Consider the following 8723-nt stretch of genomic DNA (forward strand, 5'->3'; position numbering starts at 1 on the left):
TCATATACCTGCAATTATACCATTTGACAAACAAATACCATTTCGATCAGGAAGAAAGATTGAATGTACACAAAATGGCTTGGCTATTTGTTCATTTGACATGCAGTTCACTTTTGTTTTGGCTGGATAGGAAGGTTCAGCACACGATTGACGAGTCTTTCAATCTGCACTTAGCGATCCGAGTTTGAATTTCCCACATCCTCCTATTGGTAATGAAACGTTATTTTATTTTCTTATTTTTGATATTTTTATATCCATTAAGGTAATTTAAATTTACTGAAAAAAATATCTTAATCATCTTAGGAAGATATTACATGGTTGATACGGGTTACCAAAATATGCGAGGATATCTTGCACCATATCATAATACACGGTATCACATTCATGATTTTCGTAGAAGAAATGGGCCAAGAACGAAGGAGGAGTGGTTTAATTATTATCACTCTTCGTACAGAAACGTTATTGAGCGTTGTTTCGGTATATTGAAGAAACGATTTCCGATTTTGAAACGGATGGCTTCATACTCTTTTGTGACTCAGATACGTATTGTATGTGTGTGCATGGGCTTACATAATTTTATCCGACAACAATCAGTTACTGATAGTTGGTTTACACAATATGAGGATGAAAATGTTGACATTGATAGAAGAGGCGCATCTAATACGACACCAAATGAAGTTGATGATGAATTGATTGCTGATATGAATGTTGTATGAGATGAGATTGCTCAACAAATTTATAATGCCATATATACATGATGTAAAATTTTATTTAATTATTTATTTTTTATTTGATAGACAGTAAATATGTTAGTACAGAAAAATGAAATTGAATTTTTATTTTTATTTTTAATATTAAATCCTATGTTTATACTTATTATTAACATATTATTACTTATATCAGATAAATAATCTATTTTTTTAATATTATTTTTTAATTTCATCTAGCTTTTTGTAGACAACATGTTACCAAATAGTTCAACATCTTAATAGCACAATTAAACAGTATCTTACCAAACAATATACTCAATTCAACAAGTTACTTCAGCAACAGCAACAACAACTTTCTCTCAGCTTCAGCAACTTAATTCAGCATCAGCAACTTTACATACAACTTTTCCAAACAAAGCCTCTCTCTCTCTCTGTCAGCCACTCCCTCGATGGAACTCTCTCTCTCTCTCTCTGTCCCTCTCTCGATCGAACTCGATTTCATCTCTCTCTCTCTCAGTCACTCCCTTGATCGATCTCTCAGGCTCTCTCTCAATTGCTCTCTCAGTCTCTCCCTCGATTAATCTCTCGATCTCATCTCTCTCTCAGTCACTTCCTCGATCGATCTCTCGATCTCAGCTCAGTCGCTCAGTCGCTCCCGTGATAGACCTCTCAGTCTCTCTCTCTCTCTCAGTCGCTCTCTCAATTTCTCCCTCGATCGACTTCTCATGTTTGTTGCATCACTTCACGCGACAAGCTAGAAACTCTTCAAGTAGCAATCCCATCTTAGATTTCTCCAAAATCTTAAGATTCCAAATTTTCAGTGTGGAAGGAAGATTGTTCGAAAAAAAAAATATTTTCTTTCTTTTGATCAATTTCAGAATCGGAGTTCAAATCTGTCGTGCTCGACATTGGGAAGGGGGAAATTCAAGGGAAAACCTATAGTTCGAAGACACTTCTCAACTCCCGAAGAGATGCGTAAGATCTCTCTCTCTCTCTCATTGTTTCTTCGATTGAGATTTTTAGGTTTTTCTTGTTTAATTTGAGTTTTGGTGTACTTTTAGAGCTAAATTGATGACTGTTTTTTAATTCTATTTAATTTTTTTTTTTAATTCTGTTGAAGTAATCTGAGTTGAACTAAATATTCAAACTCGACAACCTTGAATTAAATTGAGTTATCATCTGAGTCATCTAGGAATCAAGAAATTCTATGATACTTGAACAATTAGGATTTGATTTAATAAGGAAATTAGGAATCCAGTAGACTTCTTACTAAGATGTACTCATGTATTAGACCTATGTTAACTGGTTCGTTTGGTTCGCTCCGTTTGAATTCGGGTTTACAGTTCACGGTTTGTAGGGGGATAGGCAGAGATAATTTGTTTCTTGGTCCATTTAGGTTCAATTCGCTAGTTTTATTTGCTTGTTCATATATATGTATATATCTTGTTTAATAAATAGAAATCTGTCTGACCGATTGAATTGGGTACCGACTAGTTGAGCAAAATTTCCGTTTGGTTATTGATCTGGTTTTTATAACCTTGTGTATGACTATGTATATATTACATAGGTAACATATGTTAGGTAGTATCCCTAGCTTATTATGTGATAATGCAAGTCACACAAGTTCAACACACTATCGGGATTCGTAAATCACATGAAAAACTCATTTCTATGACCTGGCACTAAGTGTGTGTTTGGTAACACTTCTGAAGTCTGAATGCAGGTGGTTCACCTTATAAACTTAGAATTCAGAAGCTTTATTTTTGTTAGTTTGGTTCCAGATTTCATTGCCGAAATTCAAAAGTTTTGAACCAACGATGGGAGGGGGGAGGGGGGGGGGGAGACACTGGATGAAACTTCTGAAGTCTGATTTCTAGTTTCTAGACTTCAGACTTTAGAAGTATTACCAAACATAACCTAATAGTATCTTTTTGTAAAAAAATCCTGAACTTTAATATAGAAAAAACGAGATATGGATCCTAAAAAAGTTTTCCTTGTGAGGAGTTGGTATTGTACGTGGGAAATGTTCTTTTAGGTGCCTTTATGGCCTTGTAGACTTTGTAGCTTTTTTGTACATCATTTGTAGCTATATGCTTTTGTAACTAGAGGTGGTTCCCTTTTTTTGTTCTCTTAATATATACATCTTCACTTATAAAAAAAACAGAAGAAATAAAAATAGAAGTTGTAAGAAGAAAATGATATTTAGAACATGATATGAATTTGAACACGAGTAGGTTTAGATTGTTAGATTCAGCAATTCAGTCTTCAAGGATCCAAAACTGATAGCACCTACACCGTAAACTAGTAGGCACTTCTTCCACTAAAAATATATGAAGTTGTCTCTGTGCAGAGCTAGATAGCATTCTTAAGAAAAAAAAAAAGATAGCATACTTAAACTTACAACTTTTCTGTTTTTTCCAATAAGTATTGAACTCACAACATTAATACAGGAATGAGGCAGGATCTATGGGTGTTCCCTCGGCTTTCTTGAAGAGGGAAAGAAAAGAAATATATGTTTTTAGCATACACTAATTCCTTATTATTTTATTGGTTGAATTTTATGTTGTGGCTTTTCATTTTTCTGAATGTTTAGTACTATAATTAAATCATAGTATGTGGAATCCTCATTTGATTTGCTTCTTAAGTTGTAGATTGCAGTTGAGATTCAGAATCCTAATTTGGTAAAACCAAAGAACGTGAAAGCTAGAGATGTTGATGTAAGTTGGTGATATAATACAAAATATTTTGGTTGCTTGGATATGTTTTTGTTTTGCAGTTTACATGATCTTGTCAATTTCTCGAAACATACTACCTAAATTTCAGCACAAATGGTATCAAGATGATAATATAAAGATTATCATTTGAGGAATAGTTTCCATAAGATAGTGCTACAATTCATGCCTCTCAATAAATTCAAATTTTATTTTGCACTACCTATGTAACGAAGTCATTGAGTTATCTGCTATTGAGAATCACATTAATTTAGTTTCATGATATCATTATAGTTTTTAAATGTGTTGGTGATTTGGTTCACCCTTTAGCTACTTCTATCTCTCAAATAAATGGAATGGTACTTCTCCAAAGCTTGGATTCATCTTCTAACAGAAAAGAAGAGCTACTAAGTATGTATTAATAATAAATAAAAAGAAGGATGGCTGCATGAATAAATTCTGGTTCCTCTCAAGGTTGGATTGCTAATAAATGATTTGAGCACATGATGGGCAATTTTTCACTTAATTGGTTTAAGAGTACAATATTCCAAGTTAGACGATGGAGAGAACGAATAAATAATAAACTATTATCAAATAGAATGATTATTATAACAGAATAATATAGCCAAATATTATCCTGTTGCTATTCCTATTTCTCACTAAGTAGCAAGTATTAGCCTTGACATCATCGAATTGCAGCCAACCTAATTAGCAATCTTCCGTGTCAAAATTGCAGGGGAGATGCTTTCACTGAAGTTGAACAACCCATAGAAGCATTCACTAACATTCTTTTCTCGTCTAGAACTACAGGTAATTTACAACAAATTACCATCAAATTCTCAAAACTTAAGTATTATGTTGCATACTTTATATAAGTTGTTTTATGATAATAATTTAGGAAATTAGTCCAAAGTTATTGATTTATTTATTTTGATAATGTTTGTCTGTCAAAACTCAGAAGTTGCAAATGCATGTTCAGAATTTTCTGCTAGTTTGGAGTTTTTCGGTGGCACATTCCAGTTTTAGCCAAAAACGGAATTAAACATTGACCCAAAAGATTGAATGGAATGAGATTTTATACCTTGACCATATGCACCCTGTGGTTCTGAACTTCAGGTTCTTGCAACATTGGCTGCAAATGCATTAGCTAGCCACACACTGATCAATGAAAGTACTTAACCGTTTCTAAAGCAGATTGATTAATAATAGGAGAACCAAAAGCAATTCCATGGACACATGCGACTCCTCTAAAGGTTGCTGGTGATGCGTGGTGCCACATGAATATTCGTAGAGGTTATATTGTTGCTTGGCTCACTAATCTTGGCTGGATGATGGGCGCTTGGCTAGTTTATGCTTCTCTATTGAATGGGGCTTCCATGGCTCTGTGTAATGGATATCCACTTGGTTCTGGATTTGCAAAGTTTGTACAGGTATCGACTTCTTTTCATATTTCTGACAAATTCATTTATCCATTCTATGTCTTGTGTGTTAATATACATATAAAAGTACAAGAATACTCATATACTTGTGTACATTAATTTTTTTATGTGCATGCTTTAAATGGAATGCATGGGAACAATGTAACTGGTTCTAATTATTGATTGATTAATGCTATGTCCATTTGAATCTAGTAGATGCTTCAGCTCCACGGGTGAGGCATCTAGTGTTGAGGAATACCTATGGCTGATGGGGGGGAGCTCACTACAAGCCTGTTATTGAGTATTGTGGTGGAACCGAGATTGGAGGTGGATTTGTTTCTAGGTCACTCCTGTAGGTTCCATCGTTATCTGCATTCAGTACACCAGCTATGGGTTGCACCCTCTTTATCCTTGGAAGGGATGGACTTCCAATTGTAAGTGAGTGAGTGGAGAAGCCCAGGAGCTTATAAGGAGAGAGACCCATTTCCCATCGTGTACACTCCGTCAGCAGATCTTCGGTACCTCCCTGGAAACATAACAGATTTTTATTTAAGAATAAACACATCGTGCTGTGTGCCTAAAGAAAACGGCTTGGTTAGGAGCCCAATGTGCTATAAATGCCTATCTTAACGTGCCACTTAGACACCATTCCTATATTATAGGAACCGGACACCATTCTCCAAGACACTGTTCCTAAAATGTGTAAACCTACTGAAACCCGAACCTCATCTATAAGGCCTAATCATTGCTACACGTTCAACAGGTTATTGTCTCAAGAGTTCATAGTTTCTACTTATTCGTCAATATTCATCCTAATTACTTAGTCCTCATTAGTTTGCATTGTTGTTTTTTATTGAGCAAGAAACTTGGGGAACCTTCTCTTGATAATTGTACCTGCAATTTGTAAAGAGGATGGTAGCCCGTTCGGTGAAAGTAGTATTTGCAGCTCTGTTGGACTATCCTATGCATTCTTCTCCATGGCGGTAAACCAATCTTACATTTTCCTTCTTTCCATAAAATGAAACAGAATGAGTGGTGTTTGTGATCATACATTTGGGTTAATGTCTTGGAGAACTCCAAGTTGGATTCCTTCAATTATGCATCACAATTCACAAGCCAACTCAACTCCGCCGTGGGCTATTTATGAATCATCAACTAGGATTAAACTATGATGTAGCTAGTGGTGTCAATTATCCTAAAGGATTTGTGACTCAATGAGTTCGCTACAGAGTGATTTTTCAGCTTCATTGGGTTTGGACTTCTAATTTTAAGGCTAGTTTTTCACTTTATGCAGCTCGGAGATTTCTTTATTTGGTCTCACACTTACCGTCTTTTACGTATTTGGGGCATAAAGTACAAAGCACTTCTAGCGTCTAAGGAGGAATACTCAAGGCTACCCAATAAGGATTTGGATTCCAATGGGGAAACTCACCTTCTAAAGGGAGAAGATCAAGACAGGTGGTTGTACTAGTGGCATCAACAAAACCCATTGGTGAAAATACAAATAACCAAGCTGTAAGTATAATATTGTGTTCTTGATCCCAAAATTTGAAACTATTTTCATTGCAAATTGTACCTCACTTATCCAACGAGAAGCTCATAGGTGACAAGGTGTTTTCTGGGGTAAATTAACTGTTGTTCTTCACCAAATTGCTGAGGAATTATTGGCACCTCAGACCATTGTTGCTGTAAGTTTTTTTTATGATCTCGGTTTATATCCTTAAGAAACGCTTCACTACCTCTACTTTGTTGGTGGTTAATTCAAAATTATGCTTCTCTGTGGCTTATTAGATTGTGGGATTCATTTTTGGGGCAACACCATGGCTGCAAAATCTCATCATTGGTGATGGAGCTCCACTAAGAGTGATCCAAGACTCTATCAATTTACTTGGGTATGTAGTATTAAAAGTAAAACCTAAGCTTATCTTGTAAAACATTTGGGCTTTTTCATTTGTTTTTTTTAATTCCTGAATGATGATATCAAAATTATTCTGCAAAGATGGCACAATTCCTTGCATCACTTTATTATTGGGGGCAACCTCACTCAAGGTGAAAATCTTTAATCATTCAGTTCACCACTTTGATTGATTTAAATTCAGAATCTTAACCAAGTTTATTATTTTAAACTTAAAACAGGATTACGGTAAACTAAATTGAAACCTCTGGTTGTTATTGAAATTATTTGTATACGGTACATGATCCTTCTTGCAATTGGAATTGGAGTAGTTAAAGTAGCGGGCGATCTTGGTCTCCTTCCCTCAGACCCATTGTTCCTATACGAGCTTATGGTACAGTTTACACTGCCACCAGCCATGAATATCGGTATGTAACTAATACATATTAGATGAAAGCCTTTCAATCATCTCTTCATTACGTCCAATTGTCAAATAATTATGTGATAATAAATATTTAATCATGATTATGAAACCATTCACAGGTATTACGACACAATTGTTTGATGTGGGTCAAGAAGAGTGCTCCGTCCTCTTTTTGTGGACATACTTGGTGGCAGCTCTCGCCCTGACTGTATGGTCAACGGTCTACGTGTCATTCCAAGTAAGTAGTAGGGTGGCACCCACAATTCTATTGTTCCACCTATGAGATCTTTGAAGCTAGTCTCCGCTGGATGATCGTAGCCATCTATTAGATCAGCCTTTTGCCTGTGTATCTACTATCAGTATCATTGTGTCATTGATAGACCATTCTTATTCTGGATCTTTCTTGTGAAGTACATTCTTTTTTATATTGCAGGTCTGTCTACTATACCATCATAGATGTAGCAATACTGCGGTTTATGGTGGAGGTTTGCTGGGCTCCAATGCTGGCGGCATTCAGTGTGACTCTTGGCCAGAGTGATGATAAGGTAGTCATGTCACAATGTTTACAAGGCTTCAAACATGTTGTGCATGTTACTGCAGTGATGGCCATGCAGACACATCGAGACGCTTTTGTTACATCCGTGGCAAAGTTTACATACCTCCATTGTGCTACAGATATGAAGTAAAAGAACGTTGATGCTGTTAAGGTAAGCCTTCAATTGAAGGTGGGGTTTTGATCCCAAGATATTGGATATTGCATCTTATGTTTACTTTTTCAGCTTATTTTATTCTACAGATACTGGAGGTTCCTATTCTATTAGAAGAAGGATCTACAGCAGTGAAGATGAACATTTTGAATCTGAAACTAGAAAACCAGTCACCTATGGCTGGTGGTTGCCAGTCACCTATGGCTGGTGGTTGTTGCTGTTAATAATTCTATAACACAGTGGCCTCAATTACAAAAAACGTGACTCACAAGTCACAAACTGAACCAAAGATCTCAAGCAGTGCTAGCAGCCGCTATGGCCAATCAAATCCTTTCTTAAAGGCTCGATTGAATTATGTAACTAGTGATCTCTTTTATTATAAAAATTATTTCTGATTTGTAATCTTTTTGTGTATAAATTTATGTGACAGATAACCTCGATGTTTTCTATTTGGGTCTATTTTGACCGCGGGTAATAGGTGTGTAGAACAAAAAAATTAATTTTTTTTTAAAGTTTAGATATTGGTTTATGACCACTTTAGACATCGCTTTGTAACCGATGCCTAAAGTCTCAGACTTCGTACATCAGTCTTATAGACATCGGATTTTAAATCGATGACTAAGATATGTTTTTTTTGTTATATAAATGCAGATTTGGAACGGTTTTCAGCTGTTCCAAATTCTGAGATCTGGAACAATTTTCAGTCGTTCCAAATCCTAAGATCTAGAACGGCTTCCAACCGTTTAAACTCATTAACGACACCTTGATTAGAGATGATTTGTTAACCGTTTCAAATAGTCTTAGGAACAATTATAAATCGTTCCTAATTAACATTTTTTTTGTTGTAGTGCCATTTCAA

At 35.6% G+C, this 8723-nt stretch overlaps 1 pseudogene; it reads left to right on the top strand.

Annotated features, from left to right (window-relative positions):
• The first annotated feature begins 314 nt into the window (after nucleotides 1-314).
• On the top strand, nucleotides 315-7440 carry LOC147410666 (protein PIN-LIKES 7-like; annotated as a pseudogene).
• Nucleotides 7441-8723: the final 1283 nt, after the last annotated feature.

Source organism: Akebia trifoliata, chromosome 1, assembly GCF_017979445.1.
Source record: "Akebia trifoliata isolate Shusen 1 chromosome 1, ASM1797944v1, whole genome shotgun sequence".
NCBI classification, from domain to species: Eukaryota; Viridiplantae; Streptophyta; class Magnoliopsida; order Ranunculales; family Lardizabalaceae; genus Akebia; species Akebia trifoliata.